The sequence below is a fragment of the Pinus tabuliformis genome, chromosome Q (assembly GCF_031772625.1).
Source record: "Pinus tabuliformis cultivar Carrire ecotype Pingquan chromosome Q, CPIR1, whole genome shotgun sequence".
In the NCBI taxonomy this organism is placed as follows: domain Eukaryota; kingdom Viridiplantae; phylum Streptophyta; class Pinopsida; order Pinales; family Pinaceae; genus Pinus; species Pinus tabuliformis.
The window spans coordinates 1246801993-1246824463 of record NC_142296.1 but is presented as its reverse complement, the minus strand read 5'-3'; the positions used below and the strand labels follow the sequence as shown (position 1 = coordinate 1246824463).

Sequence of the window (22471 nt, the reverse complement as noted above, 5' to 3'; positions counted from 1 at the left end):
ATACCAAGCAATGGCTACTACAACCTTACAGGAAATGAGAAGCGTTGATCCATCCAAACAAATGTTGTAGTTTCAACAGCAGCATCATTTGCAACCTCAACAGTTTCAATGTAGGTCGAGTCCACAGTTACAGAGGGATATTTTTCAGCAACAATAGGCGCCACAACAAAATGTTCTTCAGCAGCAAGCTCAGAACTTACAGGGACAATCCCCACAAAATCATCTTCTTCAGCATCAATTACAGCAAAACTCATCTCAGCATCATCTTTTCCAGAAACAATTGCAGCATTGTTTTAGTGATTAGCATACAATCTTTGGACAAAGAGCAGAAAACTGCTCAATTTCCTTTACACTAACTTCCTTAAACGCATGACAGCTGAGCTGCTTTAGTGATTCTCTGACGTTGCCCCAAATACAAAAATCTCCATTCAACAGTTCATGAAGAGAAGGCAGATAGCGAGTACAAATTGTAAGGATGGTTCTAATACAATTACTTTTCAAATAGGGTAGTATGCATTGATCCCTAGAATTCAAACTATGTGCATGTTTGGAAACACTGTCATTGCCCACAACCCAGATCTCCAATACAACAGCTGCAGCTGACTCTAGAATTTTATCAAGGTGTAAGGACATTTTAATGTGAAAGCTACTACAACAGGATAACCTTCATGAAGAAGTTGCACAAACAAGACTGGAATTTAATAACTCGAGAGGGCCCAGTATCCTTGGATAACCTATGGAGTATCTGAGATTTTGGCAGCCTTTTGGCGTTTTGACATTTTACAATTTCCTTCTCTGATTGCTGATGATGATTTGACATTGAAACTCTGTTTGTGCTTTTGCAGGGATAGGAGCTGATGAGTCCTAGCAAGGTGACCAGGGCCTGCATTTGACATTTTTCATGAGGGAAAATTTTAAAAATATACTTATTGCAAACAAGTAATTTGACAATTTCCTCTCCAAAACAGGGTTTTGGAGAAGAACCATCCTTTTGATCATTGAAACTCTTGGAATAATAACTCACTTAACCTTCCTCTGTCTTGCACATGTTATTGAAATACTTCTGAAGACTAAACCCTGAGCTCAAGAATTAAAATGACTCTTTTCTGGACCACAGTAACATCAGTGACTGCAAATGACAAGAAATGAACTTTGGAGAATTAGATTCTGACAAGGGACTGACAGGACCGAGTCTAACATTGGCTCCAATAGGGATGGCAGCTGCCGCTTCTTGGAGGTGCCAAGAACTGCAGAACTTTGGGAGAGAAGACAGTGCCTCCATCCATTGGGCAATGGAGTCATTATTTCAACAGACAACACGAGACTTCCGACTCATTTATGGACTGAAACTTGACTGAAAAGATTGAGAAACTGACTTGGCAAACTTCTAACTAAACTGTAATGAAACTCAGAATGAAATTTTGCCTTATGGCTGCTTATTTATTTACAAAACTACCCGGCTCTGTTGTACAAACAATAGATCAGGTAATACTGAAATGCCAGATCAACCATTCAAGTAAACCTAAGGATGATGCCGCTTGAGAATGCTTCCACTAGGACACAGATGTAATTGTTGGCAGTCCTTCATGCACGTAATGAGCCTGATCATGTAAAAGACAGTTTGATTTGTCAGTCAAACTGAAAAACATTTTCATGTACATCGCAATAGGATCGCAAAAGCCAGACTCCGTTTGCTGCCCCAACTCTACAATACGTACATCCCGCTGCACACTGTCAATGCAAACATCTGTAGGCAACTCTATTATTTCTTGTTTCGAAGGAGGAAGAGTTTCCGAGAACTTTTTAGGGTCTCGGAAATCATATGACTGGATCTGCTCATTCAAATACTGAATCGCCTTCTCAATTATTTCAACAACTAACTCACAAACACTAGATTTAGCTTCAAAAGGAAGTTTCAGAGATTTCAAACATTGAAGCAAGGCACTGAAAAAATCTTCATTAATTTCAAAATCTGCTAACTGATTTCTTACTTCTTTTACAGCTTCACACAGTGCAGGGTTTGCCACATACCCTACCATTGCATAAATGGATCAGCGAGCACTGGAATGTCTGAATCGAGTTGGAGTCGCCAGGTGAATGTTCCAGCCTTCATATGTGTCTGACTGCTGTCCACCATCAACGCCAGATCTGCAACTTGATTTCATGTACTGGGACAAGACAATCAACAAGTCGAATGTCACATCAACAGCAAACCATCTTCCCCAGTATGGTCGCCACTATGTTATCACTCAAATCTGCCTCAGGCTGAGGAAGGCAAAACTCGAGGCCACATCAAACCAAGCTCAGCCTCGTAGCTAGCCCTACGAGGATAGGAGAGGGCTCTCTCTGGGTCTATCTCAACAAAAGGTCTTCAAAGGGGCTGACATGACTCAAAATTAATACTAATTTTAGGCTAGTAAAGAGATATGAATGAGGTTTGATTTTGATAAATGATGGGTTTCTGGGCTACATGGGGCAAAGACAGCAAAAGCAGAGATTTAATCAAAGGTACAGAGTTTTCCATAAGGCAAGATAGGAGTGAAGTTTAACAATTAAATTGAAATTAAATGGCGTGGAAAGACTATTTAAGATAGCTGAAAAGGGCATTAAACAATGAATCCCTTTCAGACAGAAGAAAGCCACACAAATACAGAAACGCTCATTCGAGGCAGAGAAAATAAATTGGGTTCTACCTCCCACACTGTAAAGCATTCAGCAGGAAATGAGAATGAATGAAATTATGAAACATTACAAAGACATATGGAACATAAGAAAAAACATCTGCTAAGCTTTCACACCACAAGAATCTTACAAATCAGAGCTGACCATTCGATTATTCCTCTGTCAAACAATTGTACAATAAAGCTCTCTGTTCTCCTCCACGCACATCTCATAACTCTCTCCTTTTTACAAATCATATACCATAAATAAACTCTCATTCTCATGTTTGAAAAAACAGATTGATCCAAAATGAGGAATCTACTTTATCATTATTAACAAATAAAACTAAAAAAACAATCAGCTTTTCTGAAGATAGAATAGCGTTCCTTCTTCTACTCGAATCTGTCGATGACAAATGAGAGGGCGGAAACTGTAGCTGAAGACCCTTTAAATTTGCAACTGAAGACCAAAATGGGCAATCGAACCTATCTTTCTGCCACGGTGGATATCCTTTATTTGAATTCTTGCTTTGACTTTACTTTTCCTTTGAATAAGAACTAATAAAAATAGCGCAATACCTTCTCCATTTATCCACCTGGCGATCAACAAATCCGTCCACCTGGTGATCAACAAATCCAACGCATCGAATAACTGTTGTGTATGGTCAGGTGTGAAAATAATTGATGCATCTGGCGAACTTCATTGGTGATATGATTTTTGATGATTTCACCATGAACGCCACCAGAACCTCGCCTGTCTCCTTGTGTTATTGAAAATTGCAAAAGAAATAAAAGCAGTTTCGATACCAATTTTTGGAAATGTCGTTCTGTTCTTTGAATGCTCGGCTGTGTACATAAAAATTGCCATTCAAATATTTTCCAAAGCGTTGTCCCGGCTTGTGCTATTGGAGAACAATTTATTATTGCATTGGTTTGCAGCATAAGCCTAAAAGCCCACGACTTCCTACCATCCAGCACTTGCAATCCAATTGAGGCATTTTTCATGAAACTGGATGCAATAGCAGAAATTTGTTGGCGCTGTGACTGTGTGCGTAGCGCACGAACCCAACGCGTAGCACACCTCTGTGTGTGTAGCGCCTTTGTTTTTTTCACACTGGCCAGTGAGGCCCAGTGCGTAGCGCAACTCTGTGTGCATAGCACACACCTTGTATGGGTAGCGCACCTCCAAAATGCTGTCCACGGGTATGAAACACGGCTTCGGCCTTCCTACTCTTCAATTTCGACCTTCAAATGAGAGCTTTGGGAATCTATGCAAATGAGTTGTCTCCGAGCAACGATATTGCCCATTATGCACTCCCCAGGCCTACAACTTATGTTAAAGCATTTTATCATACTCGTGTTTCTATAGGAATGCATTTTAGAATGCTATTTGAGACAGAAGAGTCACGTGTTCGCAGATATATGGGCACCATAACTGGCATAAGTGACTTGGATCAGGTTCGATGGCCAAATTCACATTGGCATTCTGTTAAGGTTGGTTGGGATGATTCGACTGCTGGTGAAAGACAACCATGTGTATCGCTCTGGGAGATTGATCCTTTGACGACATTTCCAATGTATTCGTCACCCTACCCTCTCAAACTGAAACGTCCTTGGCTGCAGGGAATATCATCACTTCATGGTATTAAGGAGGATGATGGTGGCATAAATACACCTTTCATGTGGACGAGAAATGATAGTGTGGATCAAAGTGTTCAGGCTTTGAATTTCCAAGGAATGGGTATGAATCATTGGATGCAACAGAGATTTGATTCCAGTTTGCTGGGGATGCAACCAGATGTATACCAAGCAATGGCTGCTGCAGCCTTACAGGAAATGAGAAGCGTTGATCCATCCAAACAGCTCTTGTAGTTTCAACAGCAGCATCATTTGTAACCTCAATAGTTTCAATGTAGGTCGAGTCCACAGTTACAGAGGCATATTTTCAGCAACAATAGGCGCCACAACAAAATATTCTTCAGCAGCAAGCTCAGAACTTACAGGAACAATCCCCACAAAATCATCTTCTTCAGCATCAGTTACAGCAAAACTCATCTCATCATCATCTTTTACCGCAACAACTGCAGCATTGTTTTAGTGATCAGCATACAACCTTTGGACAAAGCGCAGCAAGCTGCTCAATTTCCTTTACACTAACTTCCTTAAACGCATGACAGCTGAGCTGCTTTAGTGATTCTCTGACGTTGCCCCAAATACAAAAATCTCCATTCAACAGTTCATGAAGAGAAGGCAGATAGCGAGTACAAATTGTAAGAATGGTTCTAATACAATTACTTTTCAAATAGGGTAGTCTGCATTGATCCCTAGAATTCGAACTCTGTGTATGTTTGGAAACACTGTCATTGCCCACAACCAAGATCTCCAATACAACAGCTGCAGCTGACTCTAGAATTTTATCAAGGTGTAAGGACATTTTAATGTGAAAGCTACTACAACAGGATAACCTTCATGAATAAGTTTCACAAACGAGACTGGAATTTAATAACTCGAGAGGGTGCAGTATCCTTGGATAACCTATGTAGTATCTGAGATTTTGGCAGCCTTTTGGCGTTTTGACATTTTACAATTTCCTTCTTTGATTGCTGATGATGATTTGACATTGAAAATCTGTTTGTGCTTTTGCAGGGATAGGAGCTGATGAGTCCTGGCAAGGTGACCAGGGCCTGCATTTGACATTTTTCATGGGGGCAGATTTTAAAAATATACTTATTGCAAACAAGTAATTTGACAATTTCCTCTCCAAAACAGGGTTTTGGAGAAGAACCATCCTTTTGATCATTGAAACTCCTGGAATAATAACTCACTGAACCTTCCTCTGGCTTGCACATGTTATTGAAATACTTCTGAAGACTAAACCCTGAGCTCAAGAATTAAAATGACTCTTTTCTGGACCATAGTAACATCAGTGACTGCAAATGACAAGAAATGAACTTTGGAGAATTAGATTATAACAAGGGACTGACAGGACCGAGTCTAACACACCCCAAAGCTTCAATGACTAAAAAAATAAAAATAAAAAAACCCTTCCTCTTTTCCAAAAATTACTAACCTCTTAAACTAGCTCACTTGGTCCAAAGTTACTTTGGGTTCAAGTCTTTCCTTTTGTTGAGTTACTTTTTCATAAAGCACATGTATCTTATGTTTTAAAGTTACTTTATGTAAAAGTGTTCTCACCCATTATAAAAAGTGAGTCACTTATAATTCTAAAGTCTCTTTATTTTTTATTTAAGTTACAATTTAGTGGGTAGCTCATAAAGTACCATTGTAAAAGTGACTTTCACTTATTTATAAAAGTGAGTCACATATTTTTTTTTAAAAGTAATCTAATTAGATTTATGTTTGGAAAGGGGGGACATTGTTTTTAAATATAACATTATCATTAATTTCCTCACATTCACACACTTCGTCGGCATCTTCAACAACTTTTCTTCAAAAAGCCATAACTTCTTCATCTGGAAGCCATTTTCAGAGCTGTTTTTTTATAATCAACCTAAGTTTTCGAGATCTTTCCATTGGAACACTTATTTTCAGCATCTACAACTTTATTTTCTATTAAAATGGAAAGTCAATGCAAAGTTATTCTTGACAACACTAACTACTTCCAATGGTGATCCTACATTGTGGATTTACTTAGAAGTAAAGGTCTTTACATAATAGCCTCAGGCCAAGAAACCAAACCTCAAGATGAAGATAAGGTATCCAAATGGGAAAATAGACAAGATCAAGCATGTGGGTTGATAGAGATGTCTATTTCTCCATACCTTAGATACCATATCACAAAACTTGATACTCCTAATGAAGAAATGAAACAACTCACTAAAGTTTTTGGAATTAAAAATGAAATTAGAGCCCATCAACTCGAAAATGAGTTGCTTACATTGGACCCTAATAATTTTTCTTCCATTGAAGATTTTTTGACCAAGTTCAAGACCCTTAGACATCTCTTGGTAGGTGTTAAGGTTAAGAAAGAAGATTGTGGCCTTATCTATTCCATTCTTACTAAGTTAGGACCAGCCTACTCTGTGTTTGTTTCCACCTTCCATTTTACAAGAGAAGCCTCCATTTATCAAGGACAAGACTACAAGTCTCCTTCCTTTGATGCCTTTTGTGATTCTTTAATAAGAGAACAAGAAAAACTCTTACATCTTGGTCTTCATAATCTTGGAAAATCTTCTAAGAAAGCCTTATCCATTCAGCAGCAACCAAATCCAAAGAATCCTAAGAAGCCATATCCTAAAAAGAATGGTCCTAAACCAAACAAGGGTCCTAAGAAATTTCAATCGCAAAATGAAAAATCATTTCAACAAAATGGTAAGGCAAATAAAAACAAAAGGAAGAAGACTAATAGACATTACCGCTTTTGTAATCGAGATGGAAACCTTGGAAGCTGCAATGGAGAAGCATAACATCCATTTGGAGCACTCTTCAACTTCAACTTCATCTTCAAGAATAACACTTTCTGCATGTGGTTGTCAATCATCTCGGTCTGGCTATGCCCTAAATGTATCTTCTACTTCTCATTCTCATGAGTGGCTCGTTGATTCTGGAGCTTCTTATCACATGGCGAAAAATAAAGCCATGTTTTCTTCTTTAAATGATTGTAACACCAAAAATATATATGTTGGTCATGATAGATCTCTTAATGTTGTAGGGACTGGAACTGTTCATATAGACATTGGTCAATTTAATGATGTATTATGTGTTCAAACCTTATTCTACAACCTTCTATCTGTATATCAGATAACTCATTCAGGTCAAGGTAAAATCGTTGAATTTTCACTTCACGATGTTTTAATTAAGGACCTAAGAGATCCTAGACAGATTTTAGCTACTAACATTGCTGATGATTCTACAAGGTTGTATAAGTTTAACAACTTGGGTCATCAAATCTTCCCTTGGTATTTGTTTCTCATAACAATGAAGTGAGCAAACGTTGGCATGAGCGATTTTGTCACTTAAACTATCGCTCCCTTCAGAATCTATGTAAAGAAAATATGGTGACAAGTCTTCCAATGGTATCTTGCAGAGATGGTGTTTGTTCCAGATGAGTACTCGGAAAACATCATCAGGATAGTTTTGAAAAGTGTGCTTCTCGGCACGTGTCAGCCCCTTTACAGCTTGTGCATAATGATTTATGTGATCCACTTCCAATTGTTTCATTCTCTGGCTACAATTATTTCTTAACTTTCATTGATGATTTCTCCAGACACATTGGTTATACTTCTTAAGAATCAAGGGTGAAGTATTTAACATGTTCTTGGCCTTTAAGACCTTTGTTGAAAAATAATCTAGACATCAAATTCTTAAGCTAAGATCTGATAATGGCGGAGAATATGTTAACAACAAATTCATCAACTTTTGCACTAAGAATGGAATTCAAATGCAACATACTATTCCATATACTCCACAACAAAATGGTGTAGTTGAAAGGAAGAATCACACCTTAAAGTAAATGGCTAATTGTATGCTTCAATCTAAAGGACTTAGTCTTAGTTTTTGGGTAGAAGCAATTAACTATGCAAATTACATAGTAAATCACACTCCTACTAAGGTTTTAAAGAATATCACTACAGAAGAAGCATGGAGCTCAATTAGACCAGATGTAGGTCACTTTCATGTTTTTGGAAGTGAAGCATGGGCCCATTTTCCAGATGAGAAACATAAAGCTTTAGAACCTAAGAGTGAAAAATGTATTTTTGTTGGATATTCTGAAGATGTCAAAGGATATAGACTTATTCCACTTAAGTCCAATAATGTTATCATTAAAAGAGATGTAAAGTTTGTTGAAAATATATCGGCCTATGAGCCTAGTTCGGCGGATGTGCCACCTCTCTATCCCATCTACTTCTGAAAATATTTCTTCTTTAGATGATCACAGCAAGGATGACAATCCTCCCACACCTTTTCAAGATCCTCCTTCAGCTCCTTAGCTTCCAAAATGGGTCCGTGCTACTGGGGATGTAACAGGTGCTCTTGTTGGTGATCCTACAGATCAGCGTTGTACATGTTCTCAGTTCAATAGAGCCTCTTCTTTACTGGCTCAAGCTTTAGCGAATTATGATCCTGACACCTTTGCAGAAGCTTTAGGCCATCTAGATTAGGATTCAGATATGAATGAAGAATGTTAGGATACTCCGACACATAGGATATAGTTAAGTTCAACTTGGTCTAGTGTAGAGTTAGGTATAGAGTTAGGTAAAGTGTGTTTCTTTACCGTTGTACATTTTGTAACTTACAATTCGACAGTCACGATATGTAGTGATCCGACGGTTCATTCTCTCCTCGGTATTACCGACACTTGATCCGTGGCTTGACACCTGATTGGTCCATGAATTCTATTTAAAGCGCATGGAGGGTCATTTGTAGGGTAATCCGTGCATGAGAGAAGCTTATGTAAATTTTCATTCTTTGATTAATAAATTGCCTGAAGTGGTCGCGTTGGCTCAGGCCGCGGACTGTTTCCCTCTTTGAGGGTTTTAACCATGTCAAAAATACTGGTGTATTGATCTGCGATCTGGTTGTGAGCGGTGTCCTTTTGGTGTTCTTTCTGAGGAACTTACCCTATAAATTCCTACATGGTATCAGAGCTAATTGAGGGCCGTGTCCATTGGTGATCCAAATCTGAAGCCGGTAGAACTGCATCCGACTGTTGTTTCCTGGATCTGCTGTTTCTGACTGCTTTCGGGCCGAGAGGACTGCTCTGTTGTGTTCGGAGCATCTGTTCTAGTGAGGAACCCCTTTCGTTTCATGCGAAAATGTTTTAGGTAGCCCTAGCTGCGTCATTTTTAAGATCTGGAGGTATACAGGGTTTATTTGCAGTTTACTGTTATTTTCTCTCTGCTTATTTCGGTTTCGGTTTATTTAGCTTTTTTTTAACCGGATCTATACCTTTCATTTCTGCGTATGCTCTTTGCCCTGCAACTCTGTGCGATCTGGGCAAATCAGAAACAGAAAGGAAGGATTTTTCTCATGCGTATGCTCTTTTCCCTGCACCTTACTGTGATCTCGAAAAATCAGAAACATTGAGAAAAATATTTAGTTTTTCGGCTAAAGCTAACTTTGAGCCGCAAGGTTCAATTTTTGAAAATATTTATTTTTTTAGGTAAAGCTAACTTCGAGCCGCAAGGTTCGTTTTCTTTGCATGTCCGTGTTGGGTTTTGTGTTTTGTAGGGAAAAAGAGCTTTCTCAAGTCAAGCACACAACCCAAAGCCCCCCCCCCCCCTCTCTCTCTCTCTCTCTCTCTCTCTCTCTCAAATTTTTTGTATAGATCAATTGGTTCAAAGCTATTTTAAGAGAGTAGAGGTCTTGGGTTCAAGTCTCCATTTTGTGGGGGCGGACTTTTTTCATTTCGGCACATTCCCGCACTTCGTCGGCAACTTCAACAACTTTTTTTCAAAAAGCCATAACTTCTTCATCCGGAAGCCTTTTTCAGACCCGTTTTTTTTAAACCAGCCTAATTTTTCGAGATCTATCCATTGGAATACTTACTTTCAGCATCTTCAGCTTCAGTTTCTGTTGAAATGGAAAGTCAATACCAAGTTACCCTTGACAGCACCAACTACTTCCAATGGTTGTCCTACATGGAGGATTTACTTAGAAGTAAAGGTCTCTACCGAATAGCCACAGGCTAAGAAAAGAAATCGAAAGATGAAGACAAGGCTGCTAAATGGGAAAATAGACAAGATCAAGAATGTGGTTTGATAGGGATGTCTATTTCTCCAGACCTTAGATTCCATATTGCAAAACTTGAAACTCCTCATGAAGCAATGGAACAAATCAATAAAGTTTTTGGGATTAAAAATGAAATTAGAGCCCATCAACTTGAAAATGAGTTGCTTACATTGGACCCTAATAATTTTTCTTGCATTGAAGATTTCTTGTCTAAGTTCAAGACCCTTAGATATCTTTTGGAAGGTGTTAAGGTTAAGAAAGAAGATAGTAACCTTATTTATTCCATCCTTACTAAGTTGGGACCAGCCTACTCTGTATTTGTTTCCACCTTCCATTCTACAAGGGAAGCCTTCCTTTCTCAAGGAAAAGACTATAAGCCTCCTTCCTTTGACTCTTTTTGTGATTCTTTAATAAGAGAACAAGAAAAACTCTTACACCTTGGTCTTCTTAATCTTGGAAACTCTTCCAAGAAAGCGTTAGCCGCCCAGCAGCAACCAAATTCCAAGAATCCTAAGAAGTCATATCCTAAAAAGAATGGTCCTAAACCAAACAAGGGTCCTAAGCAAACTCAGCCTCAAAATGAAAGATCATTTCAGCAAAATGATAAGACCAATAAAAACAAATGGAAGAAGATTGATAGACATTGCAACTTTTGTAATCGAGATTGCCACTTAGACTCAAAATGCTTTAAAAAGATGGAAGCCTTGGAAGTAGCAATGAAGAAGCATAACATCCATTTGGGGCAATCTTCAACTTCAACTTCATCTTCAGGAATGGCACTTTCTTCATGTGGTTGTCAAGCATCTCGGTCTGGTTATGCATTAAATGTATCTTCTTCTTCTCATTCTCATGAGTGACTCATTGATTCTGGAGCTTCTTATCACATGGCCAAAAACAAAACCATGTTTTCTTCTTTAAATGATTGTAACACCAAAAATATATATGTTGGTGATGATAGATCTCTTAATGTTGTAGGGACTGGAACTGTTCATCTAGACAATGGTCAGTTTAATGATGTATTATGTGTTCCAACCTTATCCTGCAACCTTCTATCTGTATATCAGATAACTCATTCAGGTGAAGGTAAAATCGTTGAATTTTCACCTCATGATGTTGTAATCAAGGACTTAAAAGATCCTAAACAGATTTTGGCTACTGGCATTGCTGATGATTCTACAAGGTTGTATAAGTTTCACAACTTTGGGTCATCAAATCTTCCCTCAGTATTTGTTGCTCATAACGATGAAGTGAGTAAAGTTTGGCATGAGCGATTTGGTCACTTAAACTATCGCTCCCTTCAGCATCTATGTAAAGAAAATATGGTGACAGGTCTTCCTATGGTATCTTGCAGAGATGGTGTTTGTTCCGGATGTGTACTCGGAAAACATCATCGAGACCATTTTGAAAAACGTGCCTCTTGGCACGCCTCAACCCCTTTACAGCTTGTGCATAGTGATTTATGTGGTCCACTTCTTGTTGCTTCATTCTCTGGCTGCAAGTATTTCTTAACTTTCATTGATGATTTCTCCAGACGCACTTGGGTATACTTCTTAAAACTCAAGAGTGAAGTATTTAACACATTTTTGGTCTTCAAGGCCTTTGTTGAAAAACAATCTGGACATCAAATTCTTAAGTTAAGATCTGATAATGGCGGAGAATATGTTAAAAACACATTCATCAACTATTGCACTGAGAATGGAATCCAAATGCAACATACTGTTCCTTATACTCCACAACAAAATGGTGTAGCTGAAAGGAAGAATCGCACCTTAAAGGAAATGGCTAATTGTATGCTACAATCTAAAGGACTTGGTCTTAGTTTTTGGGCAGAAGCAATTAACTGTGCAAATTACATAATAAATCACACTCCTACTAAGGTTCTAAAGAATATCACTCCAGAAGAAGCATGGAGTTCAATTAAACCAGATGTAAGTCACTTTCGTGTTTTTGGAAGTGAAGCATGGGCCCATATTCTAGATGAAAAGCATAAAGCTTTAGAACCTAAGAGTGAAAAATGTACTTTTGTTGGATATTCTGAAGATATAAAAGGCTATAGACTTATTCCATTTAAGTCCAAAAATGTTATCATTAGAAGAGATGTAAAATCTGATGAACATATATCGGCCTGCGAGCCTAGTCCGGCGGATGTGCCACCTCTCTCTATCTCTTCTACTTTTGAAAACATTTCTTCTTCAGATGATGAAAGTGAGGATGGCAATCCTCCCCCACCGTCTCAGGATCCTCCTTCAGCTCCTGATCTTCCAAAATGGGTTCGTGCTACTCGAGATGCAGCAGGTGATCTTGTTGGTGATCCTACAGATCAGCGACGCACACATTCTCAGTTCGAGAGAGCCTCTTCTTTACTGGCTCAAGCTCTAGTAAATTATGATCCTGACACCTTTGTAGAAGCTTCAGGCCATCCAAATTGGGAAGCAGCTATGAATGAAGAATATCATTCATTATTGGAAAATGATACATGGGATCTTGTTCCTTTACCAAAGGGACGAAAACTTGTTAGATGCAAATGGGTTTACAGAACCAATTATGGACCAGATGGGAAAGTTGATAAACATAAAGCTCATCTTGTTGCTAAGGGATTTTCACAGGTTGAAGGCATTGACTACACTGAAACCTTCTCCCCTGTTGCCAAAATGAACTCTATCCGCCTTGTTCTTTCCCTTGCTTGCTCTTTCAAATGGGACGTCCATCAGATGGATGTTAAATCTGCCTTCTTGCATGGGGACTTGCATGAAGAAATCTATATGGAACAACCCATTGGCTTCATACAAACAGACTCCAGCCTTGTTTGTCGACTTAAGAAATCCCTTTATGGTCTCAAGCAAGCTCCTCGGGCTTGGTATGCCAAAATGGATAGCTTTCTTTTAGAATCTAGCTTCTCTAGGTGTCATTCTGACAATACTGTCTACACCAAGAAAGTGGGCAACTCTCTTATCATCCGTGTTCTTTATGTTGATGATCTTATCCTTACTGGTAGTGATCCCAACCTTATAAACCATGTGAAGTCTAGCCTCAAAAGGAAATTTGAAATGACAGACTTAGGACACTTACACTATTTTCTCGGTCTTCAAGTCTTGCAATCCAAGGAGGGTATTTCCCTTTCCCAGTCCAAGTATGCTTGTGATATTCTACGTCATTTTCACATGGAAGACTGTAAGTCAGCCCCTTCTCCCTTTCAGTCTGGAGTCAAACTCTCAGTCACTTGTACTTCTCCTGAAGTTGATGCTACCTTATACCGTCAACTTGTAGGAAAACTTTTGTATCTAACCCATACTCATCCTGATCTTTCCTTTGCTGTTGGCCTTGTTTCTCGGTTCATGCAAAACCCCCGTGAAAGTCATTGGAAAGCAGCTAAAAGAATACTTCGTTATGTTTGAGGTACCGTTCAGTTTGGGATTCATTACAGTGCCGAAGCAGCTCCTCTATTGGTTGGTTTCACTAATTCTGATTGGGCTGGTGACCCTGATGATCGGAAGTCTACTGTCGGTTATGTGTTCACTCTTGGTTCAGGACCTATTACATGGGCTTGCAAGAAACAGGGTGCCATTTCTCTTTCATCAGCAGAAGCAGAGTATCGTGGTGCCATAGAAGCTAGTAAGGAAGCCTTGTGGCTTCGTCAGATCCTGTCAGAGTTTGGCTTTGAGCAGCAGCATCCGACTACACTTTGGTGTGATAATCAAAGTGCCATTCAGCTATGCAAAGATCCAGTCCAACATCAGCGCAGCAAACACATTGAACTGCACATGCACTTCATCAGAAAGCTCATTCACGACCATGTTCTTGAAGTGCAATATTGTTCAACAGATGATCAAGTTGCAGACATCTTCACAAAGGCTCTCATAGAGGCGAAGTTCACTAAACTTCGATTTATGGTTGGAGCTCAGGAAGTTGTCACTAAGGGGGGATAGGCTCTAGTGCCTCCTTCCTTCTCCTATTGTGTCATATTTGTAAATCCTTCAATCCTATCCCAAGTTGTTCTTAAGGGGGGATGTTAGGATATTCCGACACATAGGATATAGTTAAGTTCAACTTGGTCTAGTGTAGAGTTAGGTATAGAGTTAGGTAAAGTGTGTTTCTTTACCGTTGTACATTTTGTAACTTACAATCCGACGGTCACGATATGTAGTGATCCGACGGTTCATTCTCTCCTCGGTATTACCGACACTTGATCCGTGGCTTGACACCCGATTGGTCCATGAATTCTATTTAAAGCGCATGGAGGGTCATTTGTAGGGTAATCCGTGCATGAGAGAAGCTTATGTAAATTTTCATTCTTTGATTAATAAATTGCCTGAAGTGGCCGCATTGGCTCAGGCCGTCGACTGTTTCCCTCTTTGAGGGTTTTAACCACGTCAAAAATACTGGTGTATTGATCTGCGATCTGGTTGTGAGCGGTGTCCTTTTGGTGTTCTTTCTGAGGAACTTATCCTATAAATTCCTACAAAGAATATCATTCATTATTAGCAAATGATACATGGGATCTTGTTCCTCTTGCAAAGGGATGAAAACTTGTTAGATGCAAATGGGTTTATAGAACCAAGTATGGCCCAGATGGAAAAGTTGATAAACATTAAGCTCGTCTTGTTGCTAAGGGTTTTCACAAGTTGAAGGCATTGACTATACTAAAACCTTCTCCCCTGTTGCCAAAATGAACTCTATCTACCTTGTTCTTTCCCTTGCTACCTCTTTCAAATGGGAAATCCATCAGATGGATGTTAAATCTGCCTTCTTGCATGGAGACTTGCATGAAGAAATTTGTATGGAACAACCTACTAGCTTTATACAAACAAACTCCAACCTTGTATGTCGGCTTAAGAAATCCCTTTATGGTATCAAGCAAGCCCCTTGAGCTTGGTATGCCAAAATGGATAGCTTTCTTTTAGAAACTGGCTTTTCTAGGTGTCATTCTGACAATATTGTCTACACCAAGAAAGTGGGAAAGTCTCTTATCATTCTTGTTCTTTATGTTGATGATCTTATCCTTACTGGTAGTTATCCCAACCTTATAAACCATGTGAATTCCATCCTTAAAAATAATTTTGAAATGACAAACTTAGGACACTTACATTATGTTCTTGGTCTTCAAGTCTTGCAATCCAAGGAAGGTATTTCTCTTTCCCAGTCCAGGTATGCTTGTGATATTCTACGCTATTTTCACATGGAAGACTGTAAGCCATCCCCTTCTCCCTTTCAGTTTGGAGCCAAACTTTTAGTCACTTGTACTTCCCCTGAAGTTGATGCTACCTTATACTATTAAATTGTAGGAAAAATTTTGTATCTGACCCATACTCGTCCTGACCTTTCCTTTGTTGTTGGCCTTATTGCTCGGTTTATGAAAAACCCACATGAAATTCATTGGAAAGTAGATAAAAGAATACTTTGTTATGTTTGAGGTACAATTCCATTTTGGATTCATTACAATGTACAAGCATCTCCTCTATTGGTTGGTTTCACTGATTTCGATTGGGCTCATGACCCTAATGATTGAAAGTCTACTATAGGTTATGTGTTCACTCTTGCTTCAGGACCTATTACATGGGCTTGCAAGAAACAAAGTTCTATTTCTCTTTCTTCAGCAAAATCATAGTATTGTGGTGTTGTAGAAGCTAGTAAGGAGGCCCTATGGCTTCATTAGATCCTCTCACAGTTTGGCTTTCAGCAGCAACATCCGATTACACTTTGGTGTGATAATCAAAGTGCCATTAAACTATGCAAAGATCCAATCCAACATCAACATAGAAAACACATTGAACTGCACATGCACTTCATCAAAAAGCTCATTCATGACCATGTTCTTGAAGTGCAATATTGTTCAACAGATGATCAAGTTGCAGACATCTTTACAAAGGCTCTCACAGAGGCGAAGTTTACTAAAATTCGATTTATGGTTGGAGTTCAGGAAGTTTTCACTAGGGGGGATAGGCTCTAGTGCCTCCTCCCTTCTCCTATTGTGTCATATTTGTACATCCTTCAATCCTATCCCAAGTTGTTCTTAAGGGGGGACGTTAGGATATTCCGACACATAGGAAATAGTTAAGTATAACTTGGTCTAGTGTAGAGTTAGGTAAAGTTTGTTTCTTTACTATGTACTTTTGTAAATTACAATCCGACGGTCATGATATGTTCTAGACATGAAGTGATCTGACGACTCATTCTCTCCTCAGTATTATCGACACTTGATCTGTGGCTTAACACCCAATTGGTCCATGATCTCTATTTAAAGAGCATGAAGGGTCATTTGAAGGTTAATGATTCATAAGAAAAGCTTATGTAAATTTTCATTCTTATATTAATAAATTTCCTAAAGTGGCCACATCGGCTCAGGCCATGGACTGTTTCCTTCTTTGAGGGTTTTAACCACGTCAAGAATACTGGTGTATTGATCTCTGATCTATTTGTAAGTGATGTCCTTTGGTGTTTTGTCTGAGGAAATTACCCTGTAAATTCCTACAAAATTAAATGTAGAACCTCTTGTTAAATAAAATTTGAGACATGAAATTAATAGTCAAATTTAAGATTTAATATGAACGAGTATTCTTAAGTCAAAGCGAATTCAAAATAACTAGGGTGAGAAACATTCAAATATCAGGTCATTGAAATACATTAAAAGTTAAGGCCATTATTATATTGACATTTGGTTTGACAAACTATATTCTTAAGTTTAAATATGTATTGTAATTCATTATTCCAAAAGTAGACAAGTTTTATTTGCGTAAATTATTTACTATCGAATATTATGAAGATATGATGAGGATGGAAAGCAAAGGAGATAAAATTCCACAAAGGAAAAATGATGCATGGTGATTAGATGCTGATGAGCCTCATGATTAAGTAATTAATTATATGGGCATTAATTCACCTCCTAGCTTAGTCAAACCAACTATTCTCACAACTTATTGCATACGTTTGATCATATTTTTTGTATGAGATGAGCTAGAGTTGGATATTTTGGTTTGTGGTCTAATGTGCATTTAATACAGGATTATAGGATAAAAGCAAGGAATTTTATAAAATACCTTGGTCAAAACTCGAATGGGACAAGGGAGAGGAATTATAGTAGGGAAATCCTCCTCATTTACTACCCCTCCATTCGAATATTCCTCCATCAACTCGTAGTACAAACAGCCAAATCATGAGGACTAGAAGGTAGCTAAGCAAGTGGAAGTCAAAGCACCATTTTATCTCGAGTTTGGGAGCCGAGCCTCCCTAATTTAAGGAAGTTGTTGGAGACTTCAGACGTATAAGTAGAGAGGCCTAGGACCTCAGTAGGATTGGGGGGACTTTTTCTTGTAAAACTCTATTTTATTTTCGAGCTGCAAGGGTTGTGACAGTTGTTGATGTAATCCATTATTTTGAGCCAGCACTGAGTTAACTCAGAGGAAGGGTTGAAGCTCTTGGTTTAGGGCCCAACCCTAGCAGCTAAGGCTCCTCTTTATTGTACATGTATGTTAGCATAGATTCATCTTTTAATCATTCATTTGCTTAAGTAGCTACATTTCCATTATAGCAGGGTAGCGCATAGATTCATGGTTTAATCGTTTAATTTCTTAAGTAGCTACATTTCCATTACAAGAGTATAGCGTAGATTGGTTGTGTTTTAGTTTGCTTCCATTTGTGCCTTTTTCTTCAGTTAGCAATTTCACGCAGATTCTTGCACGGTTGATATCCACCCGAGTGCATGCGAGAAAAGTGGTTTTCTCATGCTACGTGTCACCCAGTTAGGCTAATCGCAGAAAATTTTGGAATTCCTCTTATAGCCTTGAGGGCACGCGAGAAACTGCTTACCACCTACAAAAACCTGCTCCATCATTCTGCACATTTTTCTCGCATTAAGATATCCACTTCTCATCCTTCATTAATCTTGTCCATCCATCTATTACTTAAGCTCTCGTGATAAGATCTTCGCCGCTCATCTTTCGTTAACCATGTCCATCCATTTATTCACTCAATCTCATGCGAGAGCATCTCCATTGCTCATCTTCTGATTAGTCTTATTCGCCCATCTCTTGACTTAACCTCATGCGATAAGATCTCCACCATTCATCTCCCGTTAGTCTTGTCCATCTATCTATTAACTTAACCTCTTGCAATAAGATCTTTGTCATTCATCTTCTTATTAGTCTTGTTCACCCATCTATTCACTTAATGCCCTGTGATAAGATCCCTGCTGCTCATCCTCCATTAATCTTATTCATCCATATATTCACTCAATCCCCTGTGATAAGATCTCCACCATTAGTTTCTTGTTAACCCTCTTCATCCATCTATTCATGTAATCTTCAATGATAACATCTCCGCCGCTCATCTCTTGTTAACACTGTTCTCGATTGATCCAATGATTCCTATGTACTTATGCTTCATTGCGTCCTCCTTTCACTGATTTCAATCTTCACTTGTTCTTCCACTTGACTCCTTGCATGCCTGATCATACCAAAACACCAAAAACATGAAACAGACCTAGTTTGGTTTCCTTACACATTAGTTTGGTTTGATGCTCTTTATTCTGTAACTTAGATAACAGCATTAAGTTAGTGTTGATTTAGCAATTCTGCTTAGTTTAGCTGTTTAAATGGTTAATTAGGATATGGTATGATTTAGCATTACATGTTGTTTTCTTCATTATTGCAGTAGAGTAGCTCTCTTAGAATAGATTTTCTCTTCTTCCATCAAAGAATCAAGCTTCTTCTGACTCTATAGAACTATGGCTTCGAACCCCAGGGATCTCTTGTAAAATGGACAAGTGACAAAAGGCAAGACCTTCACTTCTACTTGTGCATATAGCACTGTCACCTCCAAGTTTGTATGAACCCCAGGTTGATAAGTAAAGATGGTAACCTGGGAATTGCAACATCCTTGCTGCAATACTGGCACTCATCACTTTTTGGCGTCGTTGCTATGGAGTTGTCAGAGTAGAATGTGTGTACTGCTTTCTTTTCTTCTATTTCTAGTCTTCAACTTTCTTCTATTAGTTTATTTCTACAAATGTAATCTAGTAGCTTCCTTTCTTTCATTTGTCATTATCTGCTTTCCTTTCCATTCTACATGTAGAATTTCAATTCAGCAAGTAATTACTTTCTGTCAGTAGTTTTCATTCAATCAACAATTTAATTTCTACAAAGTACTTTCTTGCTAAAAAATCTTCCAAAAACCCCAACTGCATCCAACAGCCAACCTTCTCTCTTATTCGGTGGTTGTGAACTGGACGAATGTTTAGGTGAGAAACCTAACATATTTGAAGAACCTATAGGGGAAGAAGAAGAAGAGGAACCCATTCCTACTAAACCAGTGGCTGAAAATCGAAAAGATATAGGGAATAGAGAGAGAGTTGAGGGTTCCTTCCCCATCAGGAAAACCAATAGGGACACTAAGATGAAGAATATAAGCCCCTATTCTCTACCTCATTTCCATGGCCTGACCAGAGAGGACCCTGACACTTTCCTATTTGAGTTTCATGTTATATGTTGAACCTATGACTATATAGATCATGAACAAAACTTAAAACAATTTCCATCTACCCTGAAGGATGCAACATTGTGCTGGTTCATGGGTTTACTTGGAGATAGCATCACAACTTGGGCTCAGATGTAGTAGGATTTTGACAACAAATATAGCAACTACTATAGGTCAAAGGATACTAAAGAAGAGATTTTCAGGATGACCATGGGCCAGGATGAATCCTTAGAAGACTATGAAGAAAGATTCCAGCTCAGTTACAAAAGGGTTGGGTGCACACTTAACTCTAAGTCACTAAAGTTTGTCCTGCTCAGAGGAGTAAGGGAAGATCTTCTAGATACATTACACTTGTTAGCAGGAGGAGATATCTACCAATTACCCTATGAGAATATCAAGGTTGTCTTTAGAAACCATTCTAGGGCATCCAGGAAAAAGGGTAGGCATAGTCAACCTATTGCCAGTACATCATTTTCCAACTCATCCATCAAAGGTGAAATTGGAAATATGCTGGAAGATTTTAAAAGTGATATGTTGCAAACCTTTTCCCTGCAATTGGATTCCATGAACATCAAATGGAATCAAGAGGAAGCAGAGAGAGCATTGTCCATCTTTTGTCCTAGATGCACCGGGAGGCATCCTAGGAATGAATGTCCATTGAACTGCATTGAGATTTGCTCAGTCTGTGAAGAAAACAACCCCATAGACAGTGCTCTTATTTACGCGGACTCAAAGTTGTATATCAAGGAGCTGAAGGGGTCACTGAGTAGCTTTGTTACATCAACCAAACGATACCTCTTGGGCCTAGACCATACTAACAGGGTATGCAAGGGTCACCCCATGCATATTACAACCCCAACCAAATCACATCTATACCTTCTTGAAGACCCCCAGCTCATCCTTCCTAGTCTACACCCCCTCCATGGTCCTATGCATCTCAGTATCATTCTCAGCCAACCAACCAGTTATTTCAACCTTATGCTCTGCCACAACCTTAGCGGAATACCCCACTCCAGGGGTGGAGGCCCTAATACAACAATGCTCCAGCTCTATTGCATCCATCACCTACCCAACCACAACTCCTACACTCTACTCCACCCGAGCAACCCAGATGCCTACCCAGCCAAACCTAAACCCAAACAATAGGCAAGCTCAACAAGTATACAATGGAGAGACATGATACCCAGCTTATGCTATAGAAATCTAGGAGATCAACCTATGATCTGGGAGAATTCCCCCAGATAAGCAACCTCCCTCTCCCCATACGGAGGTTGAGAAAGAAAGAGAGGAAAGCAACCTAATACAGAGGTTGAGAAAGAAAGAGAGGAAAGCAACCTAAGTAAATCTACCCTTTCCTGAGAGATTAGCCCAACCACTCTAGCCTACCCCAAAAGAGTTTGAAATTCTAGGAGAATTGAAAAATCTATGTGTAAACATCCCCCTTCTCCAAGCAATAAAGGATTTTCCCATTTACAATAAGTTGATTAAGGAGAAATTCTTCAAGCATCCAGGAAGAAGAAAAAGGGATGCCCCTACCATTAATGTCATTGGGAAGCTGTCCAAATTAATGCTGGGGTAGGTAATATGTCCAAAATATTTGGACCCTAGAAGCTCGATAGTATATGTGCACATCAATGGTACCATTGTCCCACACACTCTGATTGATATGGGGGCTTCCATTAATGTGATGACCAAGGACACCATGCTCAAGATCAACCTCCAAGGGTCATTGAGGAAGACCACAACTGTTCTGCAACTTGCAAACCATTCCACAGTCACCCATGGGAGAATTGTAGAGGATGTGATGGTCTACATTGACTCTTGGGAGTACTCTGCAAATTTTCTAGTTATCCAGCCTAAGGCTAAGCTTACTAGTTACCCTCTCATCCTTGGGAGGCCATGGTTGGCCATAGTCAATGATTACATTAGCTACAAAGTTGGGAATATGACCATCAAGAATGGGCATATGTCCAAGAAATTAGTCCTATACCCTCCTGCTCAACATTCTCTAGAGCATGATTTACCTTTATGGTTGGAGGAGGAGGAAGAAGATGAGGGTTTTTTAGCCCAACTTTATGATTTGGAAGCAACCATAGGAGGAGGACAACAAGATGAGGATGACTGAATTGAACACTTGCTCCAAAGTCCAACTCCTAGTTCGTTACCATTAGAAGAAGAAGTAAGGGAAACCCAGAACAATCATCCAATTAACTTATGCTTGGCCAATTCCAACCCACTCCATGTCAAAACCATATAATTTGGTCCAGAGAAAACTTTGAAAATTAATCCATCTCTTTCTGCTCTTGAAGAGGAAAAGCTATGCAACATGTTGAGAGAAAACCTAGAAGCCTTCACTTGGAGTTACAAGGAAATGAAGGGAGTACACCACTCAGTGTGTACTCACCACATATACATAAAAGAAGGTAGCAAGCTAGTTACGCAAACACAAAGGAGGATGAATCTAGCTCTTAAAGATATAGTCAAAGAGGAGCTACAAAAACTGCTAGATGCGGGATTCATTTACCCTATCTTTGATAGTGATTGGGTCTCTCCTTTAGTGTTAGTTCCCAAGAAAAATGGTAAGTGGAGGATTTGTGTCGATTACAGGGAGTTGAACAAAGCCATAAAGAAGGATCATTTTCCCCTACCCT

The 22471-nt window shown here is 39.0% G+C and overlaps 1 pseudogene; it reads left to right on the top strand.

Annotated features, from left to right (window-relative positions):
- Window positions 1–3911: 3911 nt before the first annotated feature.
- LOC149224335 (auxin response factor 6 pseudogene) lies at window positions 3912–4532 on the top strand (annotated as a pseudogene).
- Window positions 4533–22471: the final 17939 nt, after the last annotated feature.